Genomic DNA, 7210 nt, shown 5'->3' with positions numbered 1-7210 from the left:
TGTTGTTGAAAAGGATACGTTGCTGTCGCGCCATGACTGGGATTTAAACGAGGGTGTCAAGACGGGAGAAGGTGAAATGGGCCTGGTTGTTGGAGTAGGTGGCGTACATCTTGAGTTGGAAGATGGAACGGGCAGCAAGGGAGATCTGCTGGAGGGTGTGAGGGCGCTGAAAGGGATGAACATTCTGGAGGACGATGGTGAGGAACCTGATGATGTCCTCAGCGGTGGGTGGAGGACGAAGGGAATTGCCAGGAGGGGTGGGGGCGTCCAGAGGACGGACAGGTACGGTGAGTTCAGGAGTGGTTGGAGGGGGTCGGGCTTTACACTTTTGGGAGTAGGTGGGATGAGGGAGATTGCAGGTATTACAGGAGGGAGGGGATTGGAGGTTAGGGCACTGCCGGAGGAAGTGCGCCTGCCGACAATGCGGGCAGGTGGGGGCCTCGCGGCACTCAGCTGTGGGGTGCGCATTATAGCGCAGACACCTCTGGCAGCGCAGGGATTGAGGAGGGGAACGGGAAGGGTCGACCTTGTACCGCTGGTGGAAGAGGAGGGCACCCTCCTTCAGGAGACGGTCAATGGAGGGGGCGTCCTCAGAGAAAACCCGCATAAGGCGGGTGGGGCCGGCCGAGTTGAAAATGCGGCGGACCGCCCGCACCTCCAGCGTGGGATGGGCCTGGAGCTCCGCCAACACCTCCTCCTCCGTGATCGACGGACTGAGCCGCGTGATCACGGCGGTGAGGGTCGGCGGGCGACGCGGGGGTTGGGGTTGGCGGGTAGGAGATGGAGAAGGAGCAGGGGTAAGGGAGGCGTTGGGACCAAAACGGGTGATGGGGAGACGGGAGAGGATGTCAGTATGGAGGGTTGGGCTGGGGGAGGAGATGAGAACAGAATCTCGGCGAGGAGTGAGGAGGGAGATGGGGGCACCAGGACAATGCTGGCGAAGGAAGAGGGTGAGGTTCCGGGCTTCAAGGAGAGAGGGATCAGGACGGGAGAGGAGGTAGCGGTAGGAGGAAGGGAGAGAGGAGGAGGATGAGGGGGCAGGGACAGGCGGGGAGACTTCCATGGCATCAAGGATGGGGGAAGGAGGACGAGGTGCAGCCTTTTTGGAAGCAGAGGAAGCAGGGGTGCCACCGGGGCGCTTGACGGCGGTGGAGGAGGTGTGGGGGATGGGAACAACGGGAATGTGGCGGGGAGGGGCAGGTCCCGGGGCCGGAGTCGGCGCCGGAGATGGTGACGGTGACGGTGAAGGCGACGATGACGATGACGGCGGCAGAGGCGGCGGTGATGGCGAAGGTGACGGGGAGAGCTGGGCGTGGGCAGTGGCCCGACGGGCCACCACCCGAGCTGGAGCTGCAGTGACAGGCTGGGGGAGTGGGGGGAAGGGATCAGAACGAGAGGAGCGGGAGGAAGAAGCGGGAGAGGGGGCGACAAAGATAGAGGGTGAAGGGACAGTGAGGAGAGGTGGAAAGGAAGGAGGGAGGTGGGACTGGGCACACCAAGTTATAGTGGTGGAGGCGGCGGAAGGGGAGGTATAGACAATGGCGGTGGTGGTAGTAGTGACAGTGGTGGTGGGGGCGGACATGACGGGAGAGAGAAACAAGAACGAACAGAACGAAGAGGAGAGGACAGAAACCGGGGACAGACAAAGACGAAGACGGATGAAGACGAAGACGGCCGTAGACCAGGGTCAGGACGGCGGCGATGGTGGCGACCAGGCGGCACCGGATGGCGGCGGCGGCGGCGGCGGGCACCGGCGGCGGCGGCGGCGGCGGCGGCGAGCACCGGCAGGCGGCGGGCACCGGCGGCGGCGGCGGCGAGCACCGGCAGGCGGCGGCGGCGGGCACCGGCAGGCGGCGACCAGGCGGGGGCGGCGAGCCCCGGCAGGCGGCGACCAGGCGGGGGCGACGGGCGACGAGCCCCGGCAGGCGGCGGCGGCGGCGGCGGCGGCGGCGGCAAGGACCGGCAGGCGGCGACCAGGCGGGGGCGACGGGCGACGAGCCCCGGCAGGCGGCGGCGGCGGCGGCGGCGACAAGGACCGGAAGGCGGCGACCAAGCGGCGGCGGCGGCGGCGGCGGCAAACAGACGACACGGCAAGGATCTTCCACGTCGAAGGCGCACCCTGAGAGTAGCCCAGGCAGTGAAACTCTTCGATGAAGAAGAGAGGGAATCCAACCCTCGAATGCGATAAGTTTGGAAAACGGCAGGGCTTAAATGCTTGCAGCGTGTGCTCTCCGCATGTGGGAGTGACACGCGGTGGTATGGGCCGCAACAGGCGACCGTCGAGAACGTCGCAAAAGCAGGTGCCGGGAGGAACGACAATTGACGAGAGCACTCGTCAACAGCCTAGCACTGCGAGAAGTAAACTGCGTCTCCGATTTGAACGGCGCTGGCTCCCAGGGCTGTGGGGAAGCCGTGAGGCCGCCGCACAGCAGCGCCAGGCCGGCGCGAGCTACACCCTCGCGTGGCCGGCGCGAGCTACACCTAGTCGGGCCATACGAGACGCCCACGAGGCTTCCCAAGGGCACTGTTCTGTGCCCCCATAAGTTATCAGTCTCATGTAATGCGGCTGCAAGAGGGGTCCGCCTAAATGCGAAAAAAAATCCTGACGATAATCTTAAATTAATAATTAAAAAAATGGACCTGTGGGCTACGTATGCGACGGCGTAACGTGGCGTGAAAGCAGCTAACTACTGGGCACATCGACAACTACGACAAGCTTTGCTACCAGCGGAATATCTAATCACTGCAGAAGATTAACTCATGTCAGGCTGTGTCTTAAATCGTTTTAGGTGGGCCGATCCCGGCGATACTTCAATGCCAGGCCAACCCGCGACGGAGGTGAAGCAAGCCCCTAGCACTCCGTCATGAGCCAAAATCAATTTAATATTCTAGTTCTGCGATGCAGGACGTTTCAGATATTAAGCTGATAAGAACAGATACTACACTTTGATCTTACAAGGGAACCTCCCCATCGCACCCCACTCAGATTTAGTTAGAAGTTGGCACAGTGGATGGGCCTTGAAAAACTGAACACAGATCAATCAAGAAAAAAGGAAGAAGTTGTGTGGAACTACGAAAAAATAAGCAAAATATACAAACTGAGTAGTCCAATTGCAAAATAGGCAACATCAAGGAGAATGTGAGCCCAGTAGCGGCGTGGTCCCGTGGTTAGCGTGAGCAGCTGCGGAACGAGAGGTCCATGATTCAAGTCTTTCCTCGAGTTAAGAGTTTAATTTTTTATTTTCAGACAATTATTATCTGTCCGTCCGTCCGTCCGATGCGACGTAACTGCGCCGTAGTATGGGGACGCTACACCTTAACAAACATCTGAACACACGACGTCAGTCGACTACAGCGCACGGAAGATGGTTGGTTCAAATGGCTCTGAGCACTATGGGACTTAACATCTGAGGTCATCAGTCCCCTAGAACTTAGAACTACTTAAACCTAACTAACCTAAGAACACCACACACATCCATGCCCGAGGCAGGATTCGAACCTGCGACCGTAGCCGCACGGAAGAGAGAGTATTCTTGCTAACGAGGCTCCCTGGCTGGCAGTTGACTTTGCTACTTTGGACGAGAGTGCTTTAAATACGTGAGATGTATTCCGTGGGCAACATGAATCTAGCAAATATAGCTCGTGATTTCAATAACAAGGTCAATGAATATTTTCCGAACTGTAAGGAATCGGAAAGTTCCTTAAGGGATCGAACGATTGTCGAACATTTGTATGATTATTTCCTACATTTGTTCATAAACAGTACATGTGGCGATGATGATACCTTGCTGATTGTTGCAGGGCTGTATGTACCAGATGATGAGATTGTTGACGATTCATACGAAGAACACGAAGAGGAAATACTGCGACTTCAATCTGATGGTATTTCTTTGGGTTACATGAAGGAAATGCTCCAATACAGGTTACTCTCCAAACCAATTAAAAGACGCAAATATAGATTATGGAGTGAAGCAAGAAATAAATTTAACAAATTTAACGGGATGGAACACAATTAAATATTGCAAAGAAGTCGTGGAACGAGGTGGAACCCGAAGACAGAAGTTCAGTGAACTAGAAAACCATGTACACCGACAATTTATTAAAGCCAGAAATGAATTAAGTGCAGTGCATGATACACACCTACAGATTTGGGGATTGCATAACGCTAAACAAATCAGCCTGGACTTCAAGGCTTCATCTCATTGGCTTGTCACGTTCAAAAGGAAATACAAAATTACGAGTAGGAATATTACGAAATATGTAAGCAAGAACTACGCGAATAAACTGACAGCAAAACTTTCGTAGTTGTCGATGTGCCCAGTAGTTAGCTCCTTTCACGCCACGTTACGCCGTCGTATACGTAGCCCGCGCGTCTAGTTCTTTTTTTTTTTTTTTATTAATTTAAGATTACCGTCAGTAATTTTTTTTTTTTTATTTTATTTTATTTTTTTTTTTTTTTTTTTTTCCTTGTCTCGGACCGCTCTTGCAGCCGCATTACACGGGGCTGATAACTTATGGGGGCACGGAACAGTGCCCCTGGGTTGCCTCGTGGGCGTCTCATAATACAGCCATAGATACTTTTAATTTAAATTTTTTGGAGCAGAGTCTCGGTTCCTCGCGAACGTCATCGTCGCCGCCGCACGCACGCAGAATTAGTGTGTATACACACACACGACACATGCAGCAGGCCATGGACGATGTAAGCTCTCGGCTAGGTGTAGCTCATGCCGGCCTAGCGCCGCTGTGGGGCGGCCTCACGGCTTCTCCACAGCCCTGGGAGCCAGCGCCGTTCAAATCGGAGACGCAGTTTACTTCTCGCAGTGCTAGGCTGTTGACGAGTGCTCTCGTGAATTGCCGTTCCTTCCGGCACCTGCTTTTGCGACGCTTCCGACGGTCGCCTGTTGCGATATCGGCCCGTACCATCGCGTGTCACTCCCACATGCGGAGAGCACAAGCTGCAAGCATTTAGGTCCTGCCATTTTCAAAATTCTGTATCGCGTTTGGGCATTTAGGCTCAGAAGCACCCCGCATCGGAGCGGTCCGTTTGGGTTCCGTAGCGTGTCGTGTTTTTCGTTGATTTTTGCGTTTTTCAGCGATGTTTTCTGCTTGGAATATGTTGAATCGGTCGAACAGCATTCATTGGGTTTTTGACAGAGCAGCAAGACGGCCAACGGCCTTTGAAGTTCAGGAATGGATATTTGATGATCTCAACGTACCCGAAAATGACGTCGACACTTTTCAACTCGACTTTGTGCTCTTCTTGTTATACGTAAAATTCCTTGATCACGAAAAATAAGAAAAGTGTGCTTGGCACTCGCGAGTGAACATCCGTTCAGCTACTTCGATGGGACAGTAGGAAAAGTACATATCGTACCATCTGGCTTTGGGATAAGGACTGTGCGGGTCTTTAACGTACCCCCTGAGTGTCCCAATGACGTCATCGGCCGTGTCCTGTCGAGGTATGGCAAGGTGCTTGGAATAACAAATGAGACATATGCCAGTGCCTATCGTTTTCAGGGCAACAGCAGGGTCCAGAGTGTCCGTATGGACCTCCGCCAGCACATACTCTCCTATCTCAATATTGCCGGCACAAGGGCTCAGGTCATCTACACTCCTGGAAATGGAAAAAAGAACACATTGACACCGGTGTGTCAGACCCACCATACTTGCTCCGGACACTGCGAGAGGGCTGTACAAGCAATGATCACACGCACGGCACAGCGGACACACCAGGAACCGCGGTGTTGGCCGTCGAATGGCGCTAGCTGCGCAGCATTTGTGCACCGCCGCCGTCAGTGTCAGCCAGTTTGCCGTGGCATACGGAGTTCCATCGCAGTCTTTAACACTGGTAGCATGCCGCGACAGCGTGGACGTGAACCGTATGTGCAGTTGACGGACTTTGAGCGAGGGCGTATAGTGGGCATGCGGGAGGCCGGGTGGACGTACCGCCGAATTGCTCAACACGTGGGGCGTGAGGTCTCCACAGTACATCGATGTTGTCGCCAGTGGTCGGCGGAAGGTGCACGTGCCCGTCGACCTGGGACCGGACCGCAGCGACGCACGGATGCACGCCAAGACCGTAGGATCCTACGCAGTGCCGTAGGGGACCGCACCGCCACTTCCCAGCAAATTAGGGACACTGTTGCTCCTGGGGTATCGGCGAGGACCATTCGCAACCGTCTCCATGAAGCTGGGCTACGGTCCCGCACACCGTTAGGCCGTCTTCCGCTCACGCCCCAACATCGTGCAGCCCGCCTCCAGTGGTGTCGCGACAGGCGTGAATGGAGGGACGAATGGAGACGTGTCGTCTTCAGCGATGAGAGTCGCTTCTGCCTTGGTGCCAATGATGGTCGTATGCGTGTTTGGCGCCGTGCAGGTGAGCGCCACAATCAGGACTGCACACGACCGAGGCACACAGGGCCAACACCCGGCATCATGGTGTGGGGAGCGATCTCCTACACTGGCCGTACACCACTGGTGATCGTCGAGGGGACACTGAATAGTGCACGGTACATCCAAACCGTCATCGAACCCATCGTTCTACCATTCCTAGACCGGCAAGGGAACTTGCTGTTCCAACAGGACAATGCACGTCCGCATGTATCCCGTGCCACCCAACGTGCTCTAGAAGGTGTAAGTCAACTACCCTGGCCAGCAAGATCTCCGGATCTGTCCCCCATTGAGCATGTTTGGGACTGGATGAAGCGTCGTCTCACGCGGTCTGCACGTCCAGCACGAACGCTGGTCCAACTGAGGCGCCAGGTGGAAATGGCATGGCAAGCCGTTCCACAGGACTACATCCAGCATCTCTACGATCGTCTCCATGGGAGAATAGCAGCCTGCATTGCTGCGAAAGGAGGATATACACTGTACTAGTGCCGACATTGTGCTTGCTCTGTTGCCTGTGTCTATGTGCCTGTGGTTCTGTCAGTGTGATCATGTGATGTATCTGACCCCAGGAATGTGTCAATAAAGTTTCCCCTTCCTGGGACAATGAATTCACGGTGTTCTTATTTCAATTTCCAGGAGTGTATGTAGGACAACCGCAGACGTGCTCCATCTGCCAATCCACGGAGCATCTCCGAGTGGAATGCCCGCACAGGAGCCCGGTGCAAGTGCCGTGAGCACGCACTGAAGGTGCCAAACTTGTGCCCCTCATCAGCGATATAGTAGCAGGTGCTGCCCCCCGACCCGCTGAGAGGCCCGAAGA

General features: G+C 55.4%; 1 pseudogene; it reads right to left on the bottom strand.

The window, feature by feature from the left end:
- Positions 1-2784: 2784 nt before the first annotated feature.
- Positions 2785-2963, bottom strand: LOC126421794 (U2 spliceosomal RNA; annotated as a pseudogene).
- Between the last annotated feature and the right edge of the window lie 4247 nt (positions 2964-7210).

The sequence above is a fragment of the Schistocerca serialis genome, chromosome 1 (assembly GCF_023864345.2).
Source record: "Schistocerca serialis cubense isolate TAMUIC-IGC-003099 chromosome 1, iqSchSeri2.2, whole genome shotgun sequence".
In the NCBI taxonomy this organism is placed as follows: domain Eukaryota; kingdom Metazoa; phylum Arthropoda; class Insecta; order Orthoptera; family Acrididae; genus Schistocerca; species Schistocerca serialis.
This window is presented reverse-complemented; position numbering and strand designations above follow the sequence as displayed.